The sequence below is a fragment of the Anser cygnoides genome, chromosome 4 (genome assembly GCF_040182565.1).
Source record: "Anser cygnoides isolate HZ-2024a breed goose chromosome 4, Taihu_goose_T2T_genome, whole genome shotgun sequence".
In the NCBI taxonomy this organism is placed as follows: domain Eukaryota; kingdom Metazoa; phylum Chordata; class Aves; order Anseriformes; family Anatidae; genus Anser; species Anser cygnoides.
The window spans coordinates 14,663,634-14,688,567 of record NC_089876.1 but is presented as its reverse complement, the minus strand read 5'-3'; positions in this window follow the sequence as shown (position 1 = coordinate 14,688,567).

Sequence of the window (24,934 nt, the reverse complement as noted above, 5' to 3'; positions counted from 1 at the left end):
GTTTATCATGTTCCATTTTCCTAAGCAGTCTTCCCTGTCATAGGAAAAAATTACTGTCTTGTGATAACAAAAGACATTACAGCTAATTGAGTCCCCTTCATTTTTTTTATTATTTTTTTTTTCCTCATGAGATGGCTTCTCCAAAGCAATTATCAATCCACTTTGGTCTGATAACATTACATTATGAAAGATTATCTTTGGTATATTTTTATATATATATATATATTTATATATATATTTATATCTTTGGTATATTGATATACCAACTATTTATTTATATAATTATATATTATTATTATTACTATCATAGTATATTATAATATATTTATTGGTATAAATACTCACATTCAGCAGAACTGAGTTCAACACCTAACCTCAGTGGAGAATATATTTAAAACTTGGCTAAGGACTTTGCATCACTTCCATCGGTCCTGTGTTTGGCCTCACCAGTGCAGCAGACTGTGCTGTTCTGAAAGGTATGCACTGCCCAGGATGTGGCTGTTCTTTAAAACACAAGCCATTCAGTAGCATGTTATGAAGAAGAGGCTCAATGCCTCCTAAACTGCACTCAAAACAAGTCTATTGGAAAAAATGCAGTATGTTGATATAATAAAAGTAGAAAATAGTTATTTCCACTCACTTCAATAAGCCCTTGAGCATAACATTTTGTCTTATAAGTATTGATGGTTTATCTTCTGTCTTAATAAAAGGAGGAAAAAATGTCCCCTATCAGTCCCCTATCAGTCATCACATGGACTGTTCATATATAAACTGAGAAATGAATTACTATCCTAGCTGTACTTTTATGAGCAACATCAGTAATCGTTAGTGTTCCTGCAGATGGTTTCCTTCTCATGCAGTTCTTCAGCCTTAAACAGTATTTTAATTATTTGCATTGGAAATTGGTTAGCCATTCCATTGCCTCTATTTCCATGAGGGCTGATCAGGAAATGTCTTTGTGTAGGGTCTCCTTCCTCATGCCCAACAGGTAAGCTGCTCTTCCCTGCTATGGATAAAAGAATGATCTGCTGGCAGAGCCACTGCTGAGCTGACACACTGGCCTGAATTATCCTACAGCAGATGTACAGCTGTGCAGAGTTTGACCCAGTTAACATCGTATTTAGCACTGGGTAATATAATACCTCCAGAGAGATTTGCTTTCCATCCTGCCACTCCAGCAAAGCTGTTTCATGCAAGGGGCATGGAATAAGCCTTTATCTCCCTCCATCATTTGGACTCCTCAAATTCTCAATCTTCCTTTTACATAGGACACTTTCATCTTGAGTAAAATCTACAGTGTTTGCTGTGAAAGAAGACTGACTGAAATCATTTCCATAAGAAAGGATGTAACCAGTGGTACATTATTTCACATTATACTGTTCTCTCTATCAATTCTTTTACTTTCCAGTAAGAAAGAATAAAAGTTTTCATAGATTGACAGCAAAAATAACTAGTTGGTGTTTTTGAAGTAGGACAAGACTGTCGTTGATGACTTTCTCTTTTAATATAACTTCTCAATATTCTATAGGCATCTATCTCCAAGTGGAGGCAGAGTACATAAAGAACAAAGTTCTTTCTAGGCCTCAGGGCAAACCCAAAGCATTCAGGTTGGATTTGGCTTTGTATTTATCCTCTAAAGCTCAGTGCATACTAAAATCTCCCAAAGACACAAAGTTTTTTTTTTTTTTTAGTAGTATTTTTTTTTCTTCTCTATTTTCCTTGGCAGCTAAAACACATTTTACATAACCACATTATGTGCTTCACAGTAATATATGAGATTTCATAAATGATATAAATGGCCTCATACAAATTCAAAACAGCACAAGAGTCAATAAACTTATATTGCAAGAACTCCAGACCGCAGAAGGGAAATATCTGAACCTTTCAAAATTAGTTCATTTTTTCCTTAAAACAACAACAACAGCATCAACAAAAAAAACTTTCCTCCAGCTCCCCTAAACCATTGAAATTTGGATATAGTCAATTCCTTCACTGAATGAGTTTCCTAGCTTTTTTTTTTTCCTAATATCTTCATAATATTTTCTTCCCCTCGTTTAACATTATTACTTATCCACATACATATCTGAATAGATCTGAAATTGGTTTTATAGGGCAACAGATATGCTATAAAACCTATTATTTAGGAGAGTACAAGCTTTAGCTCTACTGGTCTGCAAATAATTTATGGGGAAATATTCAAACCCAATTAATGTAATTCAAGTGGTGCTGAAAGAAAATCTTTGTCCTATGATCATATTTATTATAGGTGTGCATTACTGAATTGTCTTGGTGTTTATCTTTGATGGCTCAATTGCCAATAAGGTGTTGAGTGGTCTGCTTGTTACGACATCTGTTTAAAAAAATATAAATTCAGTTATAGCTTTTAATATATTTGAACTATGGTTGAAAAAAATTTACTGCTTTGTTTTTCTGAATGTTTTTTTCATAACCTTCATGCAGAGGCTGGTTCATTTGAGATTTATTCTCCTTTGTGTTCATCTTGGCTATCCTGCTATTCATCGTGTTCCAAGTGACTGTGTTCTTAGAAAAGGCCTCCTAAATATGAGAAAACTAGATTTTTTTCTTATTGACTCACTTTAAAATTGTGCATAAGAAACACGTGACATTTTGTGGCCTGATCCCATGCCCACAGTGGTAATGAAAAGACTCTTATTAGCTTCAACAAGCATTGGATCATGGTCTTCAGACTTGTTTTCAGACTTCATAAAGAAGCCTGGAGTCAAGCTGTAATCTTGCTTAATTGAGCCATTTAAAAACTGATAAGTCCCACAGTCTTCCTTTTCTTCCAGATCCCACATGTTTGTAATTTAATAATTTGTTGCTTTCTGTCTGAATAATCGAAAGTAATAATAATTGTACTTGTTCTTTAGTAAAATCATACTGAAAAGTTATCTATTCATAATTTTTTGTTTGGAAGGAAATGAAATTGAACACTGGTGAGGAGCATTCTCACTGTATAACCTACATATGAAAAAGAAGGTAGAAGTTATTTATATCAGTTTCAGATTTTCAGATCTGATGACAATATCTGAAAATCCTTTGACAAATATTCTTCATGTGTGCATTTCCCAAGCTTGAAAAAGGAGAGGCAAATCAAATGTATGGAAGTGGTTGTCTAAACCATCCAGGTAGTATTTGGTTTATCTCTTGATTTATTATTCTGAGGCAGAAGGGCCGTAAAAGTCCCAGTACTTCTGTTATTCTTTCTAAATTTTCCTTAAACAAAGCTGCTGTGTGAGGGGTAAAACAGACATTTCTTTGTCTGGAAGCAACAAATGTAATAAGTGCCCCAATATCTTTCATTCATTTGAATTTATGCTTTTTAAAAAATCTCCTTGGTTTTACTTTGTTCATCAGACAGCCCCAAATTCCACCTAGGCCTCTTCAATATTTTTAATTTTATTTATTTATTAATTTTTGGTGATATCTTTAAGCTATATTTTCTGAAGCAGTCTAAACAAAGGTTGCACATGAGTTTACCAAAAGAAACCCTCAGATGCACATGAATACCATGAAAACTTTGGACAAAATATTAAATAAAATCATTCTCAGGAGACTCTCTTTGGCACCACCTCTAGATTCTCCTGTAGTTACTTTCTTATTTGTCCCCTTTTGCCTCTGTCACATACCTCTGCTAACATCCAGGTGACATTTCCTTTGACTTGGATAAGATGAATAAAATTCACCATCTAGTACTTTTATGGGAAAATCTGCCTTTTGGATAAGTTACTAAAGAATGAAATCTGCCTCAGAATTTGGGAGAAATGGAAGGAGAATATGCTTGATATTCAAGCAAATTCAAAGCAAGATAATTCATTTTAGAAACCTTTTACTACAAGTTGCAATTTTGCTGAACTGGACAGAAAGAAAACTTTTTGCAAAATTATTTTGCCTCTCCTAAAGAGTTTGAATGTGTGCTGTAATGCCTCATATTTTACTAGTATGCTCATTCTTCTTACAGCAGCAAAAATACAAAGACTTTTCAAAACAATTTTATTCTTGACAATTTATAAATATTTGTATGTTTATGCAGATATGTATTTAGTGCAGTATTGACATACTGCTAAGAGACTAGACTTCTAGCTAGACTACTAATTGACCTACTGCTATGGAAATGAATGCACTAATATATAGGCATGCCCTTTAAACCTGACAGATGTAATTCAGCAGTATCATACAACTTTTGCATAGTGATAGCAATTATATGATAACTTTAAAAAGTCTCTATTTTTTATTTCTTCAGCATATGATATGATATTTCTTCAGTATATGATTTTACCACTTAAGACATGCAGTTTTCTGTCTGAATTCGCTAGCCTTTCAACTCTAAGCAAGCCATTTAGATATTTGTTATGATGTGTTTTATGCAGCTAGGGATCTTGAAGTTATTGGTTTGCAAACACTGCAGAATGTTTTGCGTGCAGGGTTCCTGTTGCTGCTCCGTGCATCTCCGCCACAAGCTCAAAGTTCTCCATCTGGTCTGCAGCCCCATGCTTCTCTTCACTCTCAGAATGGAAATAGAATAAAAATGTAATGAAAGGAATTTGCCCAAAAGGTGCTGGGAGGGGCTGTTCCTTTGACAACATACTTTAGGATAAATAACAGCAATGCTATTTTTTGCTTCTTCATTTGTTTTCCCTCTGTATAACCTCAAAAATTGTGTCTTTTTTTTTTTCCTAGCACTGAAAATCTGTGACACTATTTTTGATTTGAAATGTAGTTTAAAAAAGCAGAAAGAGTGTTTCTTGGAAAATTGAATTGAACCAAAAGTTCATTTTTTAGTAGATGTAAAGTAAGAATAGACTGATTTTTGTGTGCATTTAGATTTCCTAAAGTATAGATTAGGATATTTAATAATGTCTGAAAAGCACTCACTCTGCCAGTAATTTTCTAATTCTCGTCACGTAGTGACATGGCATTTTAGTTATAAGCACATATATATATATATATTTTAATATATACTACTTTTACTTTAAATGTGTGATTTTTAAATCTCATGGTAAATCAGGCCAGAAGCTTTGCAATTAAAGGAAACAAGATGCATACAACAGACAATTGTATAATCTAAGAACATTTTCCTGCAAGACAAGGCATATGAATAACTTCTGAAGTTAATTGGCTTATTCATATAATTAAAGTAACTTAGGTGGCTAAGCTTTGCAAGATTAGATTTGCCAGTGGAAATAACCATTATAGTAACAACTGGAGGCAGCTCAGCTGAGAAGTGAAACAATAAAAAGTAAAATGAATCAGTAATGGTGTTTATTATGCAGTATATCAAATCCATGACCATTGCTGGGTTATGTAAAAACAAACGTGTACTAAAGTAAATTCACAGGCTTACTAGAAGGAAAATTATATTGCTCTGTTATAGGTTAAAGTTTTCCCTTCTGCTAGGTTGTGTCCAGAATTCTTAGAAAAACTGGGAAAGAATGAGCAGATCAGAGGCATTTTTCTATTCATTTTTATATTATAGCCTGACCTTAGTTTTTTTTGATGTGACTGGTTTGATGACCAGTTTGATTCTTTTTGCTCTCGATATTATATTATGTCTATAGATGGCGCTACCTTCTTGCTGTTTCAGAAAATCTAGGCAGTAGCTTCTTTAAATACCCAAAACATTTTTTGGCAGTCTGTATCCCATAATCCAGCAGTAAGAAAACAAAATGTCTGGTTTGGAATCTGCTTTATAACCATTAAAAACCCTCTTTATTTTTATTTTTATTTTTATTTTTATTTTTATTTTTATTTTTATTTTTATTTTTATTTTTATTTTTATTTTTATTTTTATTTATTTTTTTATTTTTATTTTTATTTTTATTTTTATTTTTATTTTTATTTTTATTTTTATTTTTATTTTTATTTTTATTTAATAACTGTCAAAGGAAAAGCAGCTCAGAATGTTAGCTGTGGATTTGCAACAAATGAATGTCTTTCACATACTTAAAGGCTCCACCTTTTGAAAATAAGTGAAATCCACTTCAAAAATGAATCAAAATATTGTAAAATATAGTCTTGTGCTGGCATTATGAAAGTATTACTGGAAAATTCTGATCAAAAAACTTCATTTGAAAAATATATATTACATCATCACATATATCTTCTTCTATTTCTTTATCTTCCTTAATTAGCTGAAAAAATAAAACAAAACAAAACAAAAAAACGCATTATGGTTTCTGCATTACACAGTCTGTAAAATGTTATTTAGATACTTAATTCAATCTAGTTCTCCTGAAGTTAGTGTGTATATTTAAACAAATATCTAAGAAATAAAGTATAACCTTTTTATTTTGTGCATGATAAATAACAAATATCATGCATTTTAAATATTTTTCACAATTATGAAGTGCTATGACACTGTAATTCACATCATTAGCACAGTGATTTCTACTGTTAACCCTAATTTAAATTAATCCTGTTCATATGAATCAGAGAATGATGCAGATAGCTCTCAAATTATCATCTTTTTATTGGAAATGCAATTATTAAATCAGAAATAATCTATTTTATTTTGGAACGTATTAATAATGATCAAAAATGCTATTTATTCATTAACATTTGATAAAAATCCTTGAATATCATTCTTTTTATCTAATCTGAAAAGATCACATAGCATACAATTTACGTGTGTGCTGTCCATGTCAGAATGTTGTTACTTTAAGTAAAATTTTCTTATAAAAAAAGAAAGAAAATGAAAAAAAAAATTTTCTTCATGTGTCTATAAATATTCTAGCATTGACTTTTATTTGCAAAAAATACCATTTAATTCAGTACTTTCCCACCACATTTTGTGTGAGGTAGCTAAACCAATCCTCCCTGAGCTCTTGTAAAACAGAGTATAGAAAACTTTTTATAGTTAATATTCAATGAAAAAGACCTCACTACTCAAACGTTATTAACCTCTTGTGGTTCTGAATTGCAATAAACCTCTGTGGCTAGGAATATAAGATCCAGGCTTCTTCACTATAGACTATACGGTATTTTTGTCAGAGCAAAGCTTTTAAGAACTAACATGGAATAAAATTTATTGAATGTATTCATTTGTGTGCTCATGGAGGGATCTCCAAAACATATCATGAATGAAAAGAAAGTGCATGTCATACATATTTTTTCATAATTTAGCCAACATATCTGTGCATTCAACCTGATGTTTCCCTATTAGGAATATAGCATCCAAAAAGAAAAAAGAAAAAAAAAACAATAACAGCAAAAACAAAAAAGCCAACAAAAAACCTTATACAGGCCATACTGAAAGCCAGATTTAGGTGCAAAATTTTGAGATTATATCCATTCTTTTCTTAGTTATGGTTAAGGACAAACACTGTGGTAGAATTTCTGCTGAAACCCCATTGATTCCTTCATAGACACATTTTTTTAGAACTCTTTCAAAAAGTTATTACATTATTTTATGCTTCATTTTCAGGACAGAAACTTCAATAAAGCCATTTGCTTTAATGTTCCATTAAGAAGAACTAAAATGAATAATTTCTGAGCATGAAAATAATCCAAAGGATACTCAAAGGGGAGTAGAGCTGGTTAGCAAAGTCATGTCTTTGGGATCAGGAAGTGCTGGGCTGCCTCAGGAATTACTGAAAGCAAACAAACAAAAATTTCTTTAGGCTTTTCCAGGAAATGAAAATGAGTATCCAGAAATCCGTAATCCACTGAGTTTAAAAGAGAACAAGAAAAGAAGTGGACAATTCAACAATGAAGTTGGAGCCAAGGTTGAAAAGAATCTAATGCCATTCCCAGGAGTGGACTAATAATTTGTCTCACATTAAAGGTGATGACAGAAATGGTGTAAAGGCAGGGTGGCTGATGAAAGGAAAGGAATAGAAATAAAACGTTAAGATGGAACAAAAGCTCAAGGCCTTAGGTACTTAAACACGGAAGTGGTGAGCAGATATCTCTATCTTAGAAGACTGAAAGATTTAGCACATGAAACCACAAATCAGGCTGCAAAGGTTTTAAATAACCCTACCCATGTATTTAAATTGGTACCATATGACTGAAGAGTAACAAATAGAGCATTTGTGTTAAAAGCAAGGTAAGAAAGCTATCAAAGCACTACACACCCATTAATCTCAACTCAGTAAATACAGGCTACATTTTAAATGAAAGAATTGTTAAGGGTATGGATATGAGTGGAAAAAAAAAAAAAGAAAAAAAAAAGAAAAAATGCATTATGGATTTACCAGGTTAAGCTGACGAGTATCCTAGGTAAAAAATGATTTTCTTCTCTAGAGAAATGTTGATCTGAACTTAAGCCTGAACTTATGTAGTAATAAGAAATAGATTATTAAAGTAAACACAAAGACATAAATTAGCTGAAAAACAAAGAGGACAATGAATTGTGCCAATGAGAAGCCATTAGAATCCTCTGAAGTTCATTTTTGGTGCTGATCTTATGTAATATTTTTAAAAGTGAAGTTAGTACAAGAAGTAAGATGTCATACTACAAGATATCAAGTAAAATATGTCTCGTATTAAGTGTACGAGGCCTTGCAGATGACATCCATAATACCATATATTTTTATTTTCATCTATTGAGAAATATGCATTAAACTGGAGTAAATAATGAGAGGGATCACTAGAGTACTCTGAAGAATGGAGTAACTATCATTAGTTACTTTCTGATTAGTTACTAACTATATTCGTTAACTAGCTAAATTAATTTCTTCAGCAAAGGATAACATATCATATAGCTGTTCTTGGTAATATGTTTAAGAGAAAAAAAAAGAGAATAAGAATTAAAAAAGATAATATAATTACACAAAACCAAACAGGATTTGATTTGACTTCATGCATGCATTGAATTAGAAGGTCCATCACAGCAGAGAAATTATAGAAAACATTTTTAATAGAGATACTGTGAACAAAAATGCTAGATCACTTTAGGATGGGCCTTTGCAGGTTCATAACTGATATTATTACACGTAATTAACCATGGCGGACTCAATTTGATGAGCTGGGAAGTCACTTTTCTCTGTGTGATGATACTCTTTGAGTAATCGATATGTGCTGCTTTTGCTCCAAGTCCACCATATTTACTCACAGAATCACAGAATCATCTAGGTTGGAAGAGACCTGCAAAATCACTTAGTCCAACTTATGACCTAACACTTCCAAGTCCTCCACTAAACCATATCACTAAGCTCTAAATCTAAACATCTTTTAAAGACCTCCAGGGATGGTGACTCAACCACTTTCTTGGGCAGCCCATTCCAATGTCTAACAACCCTTTCGGTAAAGAAGTTTTTCCTAATATCCAACCTAAATCTCCCCTGGTGCAACGTTAGCCCATTCCCCCTCGTGCTATCACTGGGCACGTGGAAGAACAGACCAATCCCCACCTCGCTACAGCCTCCTTTAAGGTACCTGTAGAGAGCGATAAGGTCGCCCCTGAGCCTCCTCTTCTCCAGGCTGAACAATCCCAGCTCCCTCAGCCGCTCCTCGTAAGACTTGTTCTCCAGACCCCTCACCAGCTTTGTTGCCCTCCTCTGGACATGCTCGAGCACCTTGATGTCCTTCTTGTAGCGAGGAGCCCAAAACTGAACTCAGTACTCGAGGTGCAGCCTCACCAGAGCCGAGTACAGGGGGACAATCACTTCCCTAATCCTGCTGGCCACACTGTTTCTTATGCAAGCCAGGATGATGTTGGCCTTCTTGGCCATCTGATCACACTGCTGGCTCATATTCAGCCGACTATCAACCAACACTCCCAGGTCTTTCTCTGCCAGACAGCTTTCTAACCACTCGTCTCCCAGCCTGTAATGCTGCTTAGGGTTGTTGTGCCCCAAGTGCAGGACCCGGCACTTGGCCTTGTTGAACTTCATACAGTTGGCCTCAGCCCATCGGTCCACTCGTGTGTATGCATGGATGTAGTCCCTTTCTGTTCAGCAAAGCACCTAAGACTGTTAACTTCCAACATTTTTTAACAGGACTTAAATCCAGGTTTCACTGACAACACCTCAGACATTGTGTCTGTATGTACACACACTAAATGTACATAAATATCATTCCTATACATTCTGAAAAATTATGGATGATACTTCTAAAATAAAATACCAACTTATGGAAACGGTTATGATGTCTTTCAGTGACTATGATATTAAACATGTTATGTCAAAAAGGTCAATTTAAACTATTTTCAAAACAATGAGAAACAGCAGTGAGTGTGAGTCATAAATTATATTAAAAGTATAAGAAAATGTTCAAAACTTTTGCAGTACTGTAAACACAATTCAGTTGATACTGCTGAATTTTTACTTGCAAGAGTTAGGAACAGGGTGTTCAAGGCTACTTCCTTTTGTGTTTGAGTGTAATTGGATAGCTTTCTTTTTCAGAAGAAAATAATGATTTAAAATAACATCCATGAAAGATGCAATGCTGCTAATGTGTTCTCAGAACCTGGAGCATGTATTGATAAAATGGAAATGCTCTGGGAGAAATTTATTTCACTTGCAATTCATTTGGTTCCTGCCATAATTGGACAAAGGATTTGAGTAGCTGCCAGAGAAAATGAGAAGTTGAGCATTCAATCACCACCTCTGCAATTCCAGAATTTTAATTGCATCGCTCACTGTGAGACTTGGGAGGGAAAGTTGTGAAGACAGAACATGTCATAAGTATTGTATTGCTGACAGAGTCTTTTTTCTTATTCCAGACGTCTCAATCACTGCCAAACAACGCAGCCCTGCTTGGAAGAGTACATCTTGGGCACGGACAGCTCCTGCATCAGTGACTGGGGAAGTGCACACAAATTATGCAGATGAAGAACACTATCATGTGGATCTTCAGGGAAAAAGTCTAACAATAACATTTCTCAGTTATGTTTGAGTATTTAAATGAAGCTGAAGTTTTCATGTGCACAAATTGCAATAGCGGTGTACTATTGTCTCATTTTAAGTGCTCGATTGAGATGTTTAGAGAGGATTGACAGGGCAGCTAGTTAATTTTGTAGACACCACTGTCATGAACAAAATTTGCACCTAACCCTGTAGGTGCCTAAAACTTCATCTGCATCAGCTTTCCTCTAGGAAAGCTCTTGGTACATTGTTGTAGCCAATGAAGTCTTCAGAATACTGAGATATTTGGCAGGTGATTAAGGCCTAAGCCCTGCCAAGGTTCACTAAATATTCACCTACTTTACCTGAAGGTCCCCAGCCAGTGCTTGTGCTCAGACATGAAATAATTAACAGCTTGTTGGCCTAGAACCAGAGAGTGATCCTGCACATCAGCCTATTGCATTCTGTTCAGAATAATCACTTGGAAGAATGAGAGCTGGCTTCCCACTTCTGTGCCAATTAATATTCAGACCACTAAATCAGTATTTTCCAAACTGGGGGACTACATCTGGAGGGGCAGGGGCAAGGGCAGGAAAAGTGCAAATGGGGAAAGTGTATTGCTTCCATTTGCAGTGATGGAAGAGGAATAGCTGCCCTGCAATGTCAAGTGAAAAGGGTGTTGAGGTGATGTACAGAGACTGTAGTTTGTGTTCTGGGTGAAGTGGAATATCTCTGAGAAGCGTATATGAGAAAGTACCTATGTCAGGATGCTGGTCAGCTAGAGCATGCAACATTGTGCTCCCGTACTCCTGGTGGGTGATCCTACTGATGACTAATCCCTGTGTGAAAAAACTTCATAGGTTCCTGGCATTTGAATGAAAGCACACAGGGTTGTGAATCTCTGAGGACATTAAGTTAGTAACAAGAAATGCAGCTTAAATTGCCCCTTCTTTCAGCAGTATCTTCCACACTGACAAACTAAATCTCTGCTAAAGGAATTTTTGAGCCCCCAGTTGTTCAGCGCTGTTCCCATATTGAGGTGGCTAACTTGAATGGTTGTGCATTGGTGCACAAACCTAAAATTTGGCTCTTTGAAATCACCCAGACCCCCTAAATTTTATGAATTTTACTCATTTGTGGTAGTTTAGGAATGGCACTCAATGCACTGAGAATATTTTTTAACAGATACAAAGTTTCACTCAGTACATTTTTGAAGCCAAATGAGCATTCTTCAGAATAAATTTCAGCAAAAGTTGGAGAACTTCCACAGGAAATTGAGATGAAATTCAGTAAGTAATCGCATGACAGACACAGAAGTGTCCTAGAATTTTGCTAGCACCTGACAGACATGTTAAACCTTCTGCAATCTGGGCTGTATTTGTAATAACTTAGCAAAGAACTGTTCTTATTAGTGCTATAAAACAGAACAAACCAAAAATATATATCTAAATTCCTGGTTCAAATGTGATTAATACCTGTGACAATTATTACATCAAACAGAGAGTCAGGGGCATTTGCTTCAGGTATCAGCACTCAATGCTGAAATAGTGAGGTGGAAAACTGTTATAACTTTAGAGATCATTAAAAATTAGCAGTGGAATTGGGCACATTTTCTTAAAAGAGAAGTTATAAACAGGAATGTTTATTTTTCAAATAAAAGATTCTTACCTCAAAATTTACCAGTATGGATATATTAAAACTTCATTACCCATGCTGCCATCACATTATTTTCTCAAAGCACAGTTTTTCAAATAAACACAATGGCAGATGTGCTTGAAAATTTTGCTTACATTTATATAAAAAAGTAACATGTTTAAAGTAAATAGCAAAGAAATAAACTGGCCCATGAAGTAGCAGCTTCTAAATTTCTCATGAGATGTTTCCTCTGTTTTTCTGATAGCTCAGATTTGAAGACATTTGGCAATAGACTCAACAGCTCATGGCTGTGTTCTATTCTAGACACAATGTGTAGCTTATATTTTCATTTTTCTGACTGAAATGTAATGTACATTCAGTATGAAATCTCACCAGGAATTCATTTGTGTAAAGTCTGTCTTCTCTGGTTATTCTTTGTTTAGCTTCTCTCTCTCTCTCTCTCTCTCTCTCTCTCTTTCTCTCTTTTCCATAACAAATGTTTTTAACTTAAGACCTTAGATGAAGTATTTTGGTGTCAGTCCTACTTCTGCTTTAAATTGTCATGTAACTAAGACATTATGAGACTCTGTGGAAGGCAATGAAGAGGTGGTGCCTGAAGCAAACTAATAGAGTCCAGCGCTTTATTTTTGTAACTTCTTGCATAGAACTATTTTTAGTGGTTGCGGGTATTATAAATAGAAGAGCATGCATTCTGCATCCTTCATACATGTAATTTGATAAAAGTGAGACTCTTGCTAAAGCCTAATTAGCTAAAGGATGTGAGAGTTACCTCAGGACAATAAGCGAGTGCTTGGATTCATTTGAGCCTACTTCATAAGGGAAAACAAGCACTCTGAAATGTGTTTTATATGGAGAGCTGGGAAAAAGCTGGATTGACTGATAGACTGATTGATTGATTTGGGTGGGAAGTGCTTAATACACCCAAGACTGATTACCAAATGGAGGCAGAACTCTCTTGAAGGTGCCTCTATGTGGCATTACTGTATTTTATCCTGAGGCTTGCTACATTTGCCCTGCTCCTATTCGAGTACTGATAAGTAACAAAGGATAGTGTTGATGTAATTAAAGTTTAAATGGACTGTAAAGTATTATTTCCTGTTAGTCTGATTTTATCTACATTACATGTTTTGCAATTGGTTTGTTTCTAATGATTTGTTGCTATGCTTTGAAATGCTATGCAAATTATATTCAGCCCTGTAGTCAATAGAGATATCATTTATAAGTATGCTTCACATTTAAAATATATGGCCTGTCTATTCTTCCTCAGAAAGCTGGAAAAGCATTTTTTTTTTTTCCTATGCATGTTCTCTGTAAATATAGAGAAGGGAGTAACACATATAGCATATGAAACACACAGTGTATGAAAATTGCTAAAGTGATCAATGATTTTTCTCCCAAAGGATTGTTTTTTTTTCCCATTCTCTTGGGTGGACATAGCAAAAGCAATTCTGTCAGCATGAATTCTTATCTGTCATAAAGTCACTTATTCTGTTAGTGTGTGTTTTACTTAAGAAACGTGACTGTGTCCTGCATCGCAAGTGTTTTCCCTCAAGCTCATTTCAAAGGTATTTTAGTACTGGGGATGGCTGATGTGTGATTCTTCCAGTCTTGCAGATATGCTTCTGTTGGTAATGTCTTGTGTTGTTACAAAGCTCTAATGAGTAAAGAAAGGGTAAGCCAACAAAGTAAAAATGAACAAGACCCAAGTGAGGTCAATTAAATATATAACCATATATTTTTTGGTAGTTAGTCATTCTATCAGACTTTGTTGTGGACAGCAATTGCATAAATAACCAGTAGAATTAAGTGCTGATCTGGATATACAAGTTGGCTTCTGGGTATCAAAAATTAGGTTTTCTGATACATTTCTATCAGGATATTGAAAGATTTAGATATATAAAAATTTGGAGGAATAGAGGGAACCTTTGCTGTAGCACTTAAAATGTGTTGGAAAGGAAAATGAAGAAGTAAGGCTTCTTGTAGGTCCTTTGTATTACACATTTGTTTGAGGATTGTCACTTCTGTGTTGTTTGCTCCCCCATCTGACCTGAATCAATGAATGAGTCTTGTTGGACGTAGGCTGTTGGCTCTGTAGACAATCTGCATGGTGCAAGGATAGAGAGACTTAAAAATACCTGTAATTGTTGGATCAACCAATGAAGGGTTAAAAGTAAGACTGGGACAAGTGCCAAATGCCTATCATGGGCAGTCTTTGCCCAGGCAGATTCACCAGTGCTGGAAGCTGTGCCCCCCTGGGAGCACAGAAGCACCACGGCAGCCGGCAGTTTCCTGGCAGTACCTCCAATGAGCAGGTAAGACTTGGTGGCCCCCAAAATCTAGTCCCAAGCCTTGTTTGTACAACCAGTGAGACACAAACGATTCCAGCCACAACGTGGAAGTAGCTGTTGGTATGCTGTTGCTCTTTGGCTAGCTGGCAGTTCTTGGGGATCTGTCTTCTAGCAGAACAATTGAAGTTATTGTGAGTTTGCTGTACACTCTGAGAAACAGGTTATGACTATTCACCAGTAAGAATATATTACTGGTTACTGCTGCACAGAAAAGTTCCAACTGTTCTGAGCAGTAACAGAAGATCTTTGTTGCGAAATCACAAGGAACCTCTTTCTGGCACCCAAGAATCTTGCACTGCAACTGCTTTATATACCAAATATGTCTCCTGTGTGAACATATTATAAATCATCTGTGTTTTATTAGAAAAGCACTACCAAGCTCTGACAAAGGGTACTCTCAGTAGGTTCAGTTGTTTGTTCCCGTCTTAAAAGAGGAATGTTGAAATCAGTTGTGTGAGCAGGAATTCCTGGCAAAACAAACCCCCAGGAATGCTGGAGACAGGACTGTTTCTCTAGGCTAATAAACACTGCAGGGTCTTATTAAACTTGTCCAGCCAACACCACCACAACTGCCCCAAAGCTTGTGTTAAAGGCAAAAAAAAAAAAAAAGGCAAGAATAGATGCACTTCATGCAGCAGATGTAGCACAGGACTTTCTCTTCAAGGTGCACATATCCCAGTACTCATGGGAGGCAGAAGAAAACGTCCACTTGGCTTCCACAGACTTGGACTGATGTCTCCATCCCCCCCAACAGATATTTACTGTAAGGAAAATACTGGACTCCTGCAACACTGCTATTGCTCTGGAGAAAGTCTCTAACGTAGCACATAATCCTGAGCTGTTTGGAAGTTAAGTGCCTCACGGAAATGGGTACTTAGCACCTGGTTAGTGCAGGATGCTAGCCTATGCCCTGCGTTTTTCTGGACTTATGTTGGTGTCTGTCTCCTCATTTTTTAAATCCCTCTGATGTTAACCTAAGCAATTTGTTCAGAGCCTAGATATGTGAAAACTACAGACAGATGCATGCAGCTGTCAAACAAAGCGGAGTCAGTAGAAGAGGTAGAAACAATCTGCTTAAAAGTCACTGTAGCCTTTAGTCACAATAAAGGGAAAACAAACAAAAAAAAACAATCAATCAAACAAACAAAAAGAAAACAACAGTATAGATCACCAGTATAGATCTAGGCCAATTCCCTTGAATACAGGAAAATCACGATGAGTCCTTGAACTCAGTGGTTTTGCTGAGAATTTACAATGGAGGTATCAAGAATGAAACCTGTGCTTTCTTTTTAAAAGAACCTAATACTAGAGATAGTGGGATTTTTATTTATTTATTTATTTATTTTCAAGAAAGTCTGTACAGGAAATTCCAATGGAGTTTTTCATAGTAAGAAAAACTTCTGAAGGGCAGATATTTTATAAATCCCAACATACTCTCCTGAAGACCACTTGTTACAAGTAGGAAACCTCATCTTTCATTGAGGAGTGCGACTTTCTGGCTTTAATGAATTCAGTAACCATAATGAAAGAACAATTTTATTGCAAAACACAAGAAAAGCAAGGGGCTTTTGGTTTACTGCGATGTATAGTAAGTGCAGTCTGTTCTTGTTGATGCATAGCACTAGGTGTTACAAGGTCAGCTTATAGGGTTGCTATAATGGAGGTTTTTTTGTTTGTTTGTTTGTTTTTACTGCAATTGTTCAGAGAGTAGTTATTCTTTCAACAACAAAAAAAGGAAAGACTTTGGATACTTGTTTCCATTATGCATGAAGATGAGACTAAAATAATTTGGTTTTTTTTTTTCTGTAGGAAATATCAGAAGGTACTTCCTAGTTTAAAGCATAAGATTCTGAGGTGGGAAACTTGTTCTCTCAGTCTTGTTCTGAACCAAACAAAACAGGGGTTTTGGATATAGTTTTCTACCTACTTCCATGTGATATAAACATTTGGCTACAGACTACCAGATTTTTGATAAGAAATTTAATACTGGATCAATATCACTTCAGCAAATATTTACTGATCAAAATCAATTTAGCAAATATTTTCACAGAATCACAGAACTGTAGGGGTTGGAAGGGACCTCAAGAGATCATTGGGTCCAATCCTCCTGCCAAAGCAGGTTCCCTAGAGAAATTTTCTTGTCCTTGGTATGTTTGTGCCAATACAAAAAGTTTATTTTAAGAAATGACAATTTTCAATGGAAAAATGTTTTCAAAATATCTCAAGGAAGGTCTCTACCTGAATTAACAAGCTATAATGAACAAAAGGTATCTAGCAGTTGAAGGTAAATTCTAGGGTTGAAAAATGGTGGTCTTTTTTTTTTTTTTTAATTGCCAAATGTTCTGTGCATGAAATCATATGTGAATACAAAAACATAAAAGCAACTACTTCACTGATGAGTGAATGTCAGAAATCTAAAATTGGTTTGGGTATGCAGTGGTGCAGTATTTGGGGAAAAAAAAAAAAAAAAAAAGGCTTTTTCTTCAGAAAGTATGAATAAGACCCTTTTAGATCTACTGAACTAAATCACCTTCCATGTCCTTATGCTCCATAGACCAGAGTTTACATCAGAACCCCAAGAAATACAGAGATGTCAAATTTCATTTTTTTCCAGAGGAAAAAGATGTTTTGTGGAGTGTTTGAATTTTCACAGCCTGTCACTCAAATGATGCTATTGGCAGGCTAGGCTTGCTTTTCCAGTGCTAACGGAATAGTGCCAGGTGGCAGCTAAGGATGGGAAAGAGCAAAGAAGAAACTTTAAAAAGTGGTAACTAGAGAAGCCTGTGGCAGAAATTCTTCCATCATGCACATTATTTTCCATAGCACTTAAAACCCTGATAGTTCTTAGTGGATTGAAGAAAAAAATATTTCTGACAAATGCAACTTAATAGAGAAAACATACGTGCAACACATCTTTTAATTCATATTTAGTTTGCAGCTTGACATGGAATTTCTGCAGAAGTGTACCCTTTTTCTGTCACATTTAAATTTATTTTTTTCTGAAAATGTTTTTACACATGGTTTAAGTGCTTTCTGAAACTGGAAATCATGCTATTCTAAAATTCTAAGATACTTGCAATGTGATTTCACAATTCTACTCGTTTCTAGGTTTTCACTATGGTAACTCTTGAAACATATCCTGCACAAGAATAAATAAAAAGATGTCAAGATGTTGCTACACAAGCTAAAGACTCATCAAAACCAGCAGTGACATTCCCCCTTAGTAAGCACTCACAGGGAGTATCTTGCCTTCTCTTCTGCCTCCCACTGACAATATACCTTCTTGCTGATCAAGGGAGGGATGCTCCTGGTAACAAGTGGCAGGACTGTCACATAATATTTCAGATCATTTTAGTGGCAGTATCGTCTTATGTCTGAGTTAGCTCTTTAGGCAGCATGTCAACACTTTCTCATGGTCATGGCCAATCTACAGCTGTGCCAATGTCAAGAAAAATTATGCAAATAATAGAGCATATAATCATTCTCAAAAATATATACACACAAATACCGCATATTATTTTGAAAGTGGCTGTAGTGCCTCTCTGTGCTTTTAAGCTCAGCTAAGAACATTTTATTGGCAAGAATGTTCATAAATTGGTTGGACTACATCTGTGAACAGCCACCTGGTAAGGGTTACTCCAGGAATGTTTGCACAGGCATCTTAAGTGCTTCTTTCATGTTCTGAAGTTACTTATCGAGCGTAGATATGCAGGTTGTTGAGAAGCATTTAAACAAGAAGGCTTCTCTGAATCTGTTATGAAGAACCTGTAGGTTGATATTTCCTTGTATGAACCTTCTTTTCTTAAAGTACATTAACAGTTTCATTCAAAAAATAACATAATAGGTAATTTGAAAAAAGGAGACACATAATATCTCCAAGACAGTGCTTATGGTCCAAGAGTTGTTTGATATAATAATGGAAAAATGCATAAAAAGAGCTTAAGACTGATCATTGACACTGCACAAATTCAATTTAGAAATCCATAGCATAATTTAGCAATGGGAAAGATTAAAAAGTGGAACACATATCAAGTTTTAGATCTTCTGTCTATTGATGCCTTGAGTTCTAGAAAGGACTCCCCCCCCCAAAAATAATATGTATTAGCAAAGAACAGGCTATTGGCTTACTGGGGGAGCTACTAGATGAAGTTTTATAGCTGGCATAATACAAGCAGACAGGCTAGATGATCAAATGGACCATAGTCTTAAAATATATTAGTGCGGAGGTCTGAACTTACTGAATGCATTTATTGAATATATAATTTTTAGAGAAACCTGTGAGAATTAAGCACCTAAAGACCCATAAAATGAAATCTCATTCAGTATATTTGCCTGTCACTTCTGTCCAACTCCTCTGCCTCTTCTTTCTATAAATGCAGAATAAAACTCCCCTGAGAAAAAGCAGAACATTTTACACTTTCTGAAACTCAGTTAATTCCTTTATGGACTCAAAACTAAATGTTTCTTAATACAATATCAGCAATCTGGTCATATTTCCTAACACATAATGTAAACATACTTCATTTCTAAATATGGTTGTGTCATTTAGCTTTCAAGCAAACCAAATTCTGACACTATTTACAGAAAAGGAGGCTATTGATTTGCTTGTGTCTTTTCCTTTTCTTCAGATTTGAAAATTTGATGGTGATGCAGATATTGAATTCTGTCACTTCTCTACAGCTAGATAATATTTCTCATTAATGTATGCGAAGCGTGGGATGGATTTTTTTTTTGTCATCCCACCCAACAGCCTGGTTGTCCCCCTTTGTCCTTTTCCACCACCACTGGGAATTAGAGTTTCATGGGAGCAAGTGTGGGATTAGACTGAACAGAGATCCTTCAGCAGAGTGTTCAAATGCTTTGATCCCCAAAGAAAGTTATATACTGGGAGGTTCTATCCTGAAATTATCTTCCAGACTAGTACTTACTCCTGAAAGTTTTTGTTCTTCGACACCTCAGGTGCTTAAATGCCTAGGAACACTTACATTGTAGTACTTAGATACTATCAAAGCACTGTCACAATCCATACACTAAGGTCTAGCCTCATCTTTCTGTCTAAACTCCAGGGCTTGGCTCTGTAGATATTCTCAGAACACATTAATTGCACTGGTCTCAAAAAAAAAAAAAAAAAAGTATTGAGGATACTACATTTTTGAAAGAGATCAAGTAGAAGTGCTTGCCTGTGAAGTGTATTCAGCAGCATCAGGACAGGAGAGTATCTACTATTGAGACTAAACTGACTGAAGGGACATTGTCTCTGCATACAAGAGGAACATGTGGGCTTAGACACACCCTCTGTAAGGGCTTAACCCTTATCACTGCCAGTTTGCGAAATTGTTTCTTAACTGCCCAGCTGCAGATCATGCACCTGCTGTTTAGTGGGGAACATTTCCATTTTAAAATCTAGTTCATTTACTTACACATTTAAGTAAATTTAGATGGTTAGATAACACAATTCCTAAAGCTTCTGGAAGACTACGTGATCACCTGTAAAGGGTTGTTGCCATGACACTCCACTCTAGACTTTAGCAGTGTTTTCCTAGATAAAGACTGAACAGGTTTCTTGGCACTCTTACATCACATCTATTTATTTATTTATTTATTTGTTATTTGTTGGTGGTTTTTTATTTTTGTTGGTTTGCTTGTTTGTTTTTGAGGGTTTTGTCTTCCCAGCCACAAGTCAGACTGATTAATCTTTCTCATAGCCAGGAGCCTATTTTTGAAGACTACACATCCTGCGCCAGGCTGTAACCCCCTGATCTGAGTGTATTGTTCAGGTGTATTTTTCCCTCTTTTGCCAAGAATGAATCCTTATGGCATTATGGTGAGACAAATTATATAGGGGGTGTGTAAAATTAGCTGAGGAGGTTCCTGCATTCTAATCATGCCTGGAAGTTTGCATTTCTGAAGGAATATTTTTCAGATGAAATAAAGGGCAGCGTGTTTCCTAAATCCAGCGTGGATAACTGCCTTCTGCTTACCTAAACTTCCATATGCTTTCATTTAGATACAATGTTTGCTTTTTTTTTTTTTCCTCCTGTGCTACATGCTTCTGGAGTGTTGCTCTTTGATCAACAAGTTGGAAATATTTTCTCTTCCTATCTCTGTAAAGCCTTTACCTCAATTTGTAAGGCCAGTTTGTTAAAGTAAACTAAAATTATCACTAAAGTAAAGAAAAATCATCATTATGTTTATGTTAAAGATAACCACTTAAAAATAAACATCTAGGAGACTCATTTTTTTTTTTTTCTCCTCCTGATTTTATTGGGGCATACTTGAAACAAATTAAATGATTCATGAGTTCATCCTGGCTGGATGTCAGTATTTTTTTTCTGATACAAAAAGGTTAATGAGCTGGAAAGTGGTGAAGAAAACATTCTAAATGCTAAGTCTGCTTCCAGCAGAAGTAACTTATGTGCCAGTAATTTCCCTTCAGAGCTGCTGCACTCTATGGTGTCAACAATTAGGGACTGATTAGTACATGGATTATCAACACAACAGGCTGTATTGTAATGCTCTTTCAAACATATCATTAGGACTTTCCAGAACATAAATTTCCATGTACTTTACCTAAGATTTTTGGGTGTTTCTTGTGTTCCAGGGGCATGATTCCTCTCTACAACTGAGCTGAGACAAGTACAGGCACTTAAAGGGTAAAAGTATAATTTTGCCAACTAGGAATTATACAGTTGAGAAAGCCTGTTGCAGCAGCCACAGCCTGCCTATCCCAACAACATCTGAATCCAAGATGCTTCTTGCTACAGGGGTAGTTCCAGGCGAGTATTCACAGATGCATTGTGGTTTTATTTTGTAAGAGGTTCTACTGAGAACTGAAATGTTTAGGTTGAGGTTGCAGGCTGCTTCATGCAGTCCTGAATTACCATTCAGTGCCTTGTTTCAACTGCAAGGCAATAGCCATCTCCTAGTTTTTCTGTCAATATTAATTTTTGACAATATAGCTGTAAGAATAATATAGTAATAGGTGGGTCTCTATATTAACTTCACCATCTTATGCCATGAGAATGTAGAAGATAAGTAAATTACTGCTAGATGACATTTGGATATTTTTTTTCCCTTCTTAAATTGAACAAAAGAGATGAGAACATTTCAGTGATAAACAATGTCTTAAATCAGGTACAGTTTTGTACATAAGTATATGAAAATCAGTTATGGATGACCAAGTGTAAGGTTTGACTTTTGTACTATATTACTCTTCTATTATTATTTCTTGGGCACTGAAGTGTGTAAGGCACCTCTGAAAACAGAAGGACAATCATATAATGAGTAATTATGTCATTTACGACTTCCACTGGGTATAATGGCTGAAAATAACTGTTATGAAACACCTTTGAAGACTGTACTGTAAATGTGAGTGCAATGGCATGAGATTGAAACCCCTTGAAATGGAGGTGATTGTTGTCTAGGCAATAAGAAGGCCTTTTTCCATCTGCTTTAGATAGCTTTGCCAACAGAATCTGTTTCTTCTCACAAAAGTTCAGCCATGCCAGGATGAGAAAATGACAGTGAAAAATAGATGTTCTTTCAAGGCAGACTGACCAGATATGAGTTTAGCTTTCAGGGGAGAAATATTAGATATGAATCCAAAAGCAGCTCTCACAGACCCTGGCACACTGGGATCCACGTCTAGAGGGAATATGAAGAGACTTGGCTGTAAGAGGAAAATGCACCTGCACAGACACCTTATTATAAAACAGTGGTGTCTGAGAAGCTGTCAGGAAAGGACTAAAAGTCCTTGATCAATACTTTAATTCTGTTAGCTCAAGAGGAGCCATCAAATAGAATTTCTCTCTCCATTTTCTTTTCTTTTCTTTTTTTTTTTTTCCTTTTCTCTGCCTCCCCAAAAGGAGGAAAGAGCAACCTAAATTATGTTTTCCTCTTACCCAGGCATTTCTGAGGCATGCTTAAAATTAGATCAGCACCTGCAATATTAGCATAAATTTGTACCCCTTGCAAAGGAATCCCAACCATTTCTCACAATAAGATCTGGGTGCATATAAATACTCTTCTTAGTTTCCTGAGAAGGAAAGACACCTGTGCAGGCGAGAAATGATGTATGGTGTTTTCCAGCTGTGTTCCTCATCTGGACGCTAATGGGATCAGGGCACTAGGAGCCTTCACAGAGCTCAGTTGCCCTTTAGCTTAAACACAGTTTTACAAAATTTGTCAGCATCTTACAGTTTCAAATAACCTCTTTTCCCCTTAGCATTTCTTTGCATTAGTGTTCTACACTGTTTATCGTAGTTACAAGGTCCACCTCAGATTTTTTATGAATTATTTGCAAAGATCATGAAGTCTGGATGTAACGCATGAGGCACACAGAGTGAACTCAGTCCTGCAAACATTTCAGGCAGAACTTGGGAACTGGCTCTAGCAGTACTCATCATTAACTGTAACTCTGCTTGGAGTCTTGCAGACATCTTCATTATTTAAAGCTTATTATGGCACTTGGGAAAATATCTTTTGTTCATTTCAGAATGTTAATAATTCATCTCATATATCCTAACCCTTAACGCATTTACCACCTTTGAGGATCAGTTTCAATATTCACATAGCAACACATGGGTTCATCGTGGAGCTAGCTATTGAATATTTAGTTCCAAGATGAAAAAAAAAAAAGAAAAAAAAGAGAAAAAAAATCATAGTGTGTCAACTTATTTTTCATCAGTCACTATCATCCTTTACTAAAATCACCTGTCAGTGTCACAGGTCTCTACTTTGATAGACACAATGTATAACATAACAGCAATTAGACATTACCTGGAACAATAAATGAATTCTTCCGTTTTTGTATTTTAAGCAATAATGCAGGCAGTGTGAACAAAATGCATAATTCAGTAATATATGTTGTCATCGAATGTAAAGAAAAAAAAGTAAGAAGCTGAGTTGTATATATCATTATTAGACAACTGGAAAGAATCCCAGTATAATGTCATCTGCACCTAGTTCATATACTCCACATTTACAGTAGGTATGCATTCTGAGTTCTTATGATGTGGTCAACTTTCAGATAACTTAGCAGAATATATTTTCTTTACAATAATTGAAAAATGAAAGAAAATTTGCAGTAATTTTATTTTGAACTCAGTATCCAGCTCTCTCCAAGTGTCTGCATCTTGGGATTAATAGATGAATAACACATGAAAATTATAAACCATATATCGATGTGTCTGTTAGTATAAAAGCTTAAGATTCTCAGGGGATAGAAATCCAAAATACTTTCTGATTGATTTAGAGACAGCTGTGAAAGAAAATATCTTAACCAACAACAAAATGAAGAGCGCAATACTAAAAGTGGGTCTCAAGTGACAAAATTGTTGCTGCTGTGAAGTAGCACGATTCCTATGTGATGTAATGTAACCTGGTTTTATGTCTTTTTTTTTTTTTTCCCCTCTTACTAACGCCATTAGCAACAATAATACATTGACCTTATAATCATGTACTGACTTTTCCTTGTGCCAATATTTGGAATGAAAAGAAAAACATTAATCAAAGGCTCACTTTTGTAAGGCACTAAGTGCTCTGGGCCAGTCTATGCAGAACACTGAAGGCTTGTGATTTAACATCAGGTCTGGGAGTTGTCCCCTGACTTTCATGGTAAGATGACAAGACTATGAGCATGTTTTCAATTAAACATGTATTTTCCTATTTATCTGGATCATAGTAAACTGTTCTAGGAATCAAACCCTAACTACATAAATTGATAGGCTTCTAAATCTCTATCCTTTATACCTGTTGTTAGTAATATCAATGTATTAATTTAATATATTAATATTTAAGTTTCCCTCACTGGGATTTTGTTGGCAGTACCTTTCTTTCTCGATCACTTTCATTCCAATTAATAAAGGAAATATGTTAATTGTGCAGTAACTGGTTACCTAGGCTTGCATATTGCCTGCATCATTCATGGGGACTCCAGTATACATCTAATTTAGTTGGTTTCCTACTGCTATTCACTGTGAGACTTTAAGAGTATAAATTATGTCCTTGGAGAGATTAGACTGTTACTGGTTATGCCTCAAGGGTCTGGCTTGAATAGACACTCTAAAAAGGAAAAACACACCAAAAAATAAACAAATTATGCAAATTAATGAGCAGCAATTG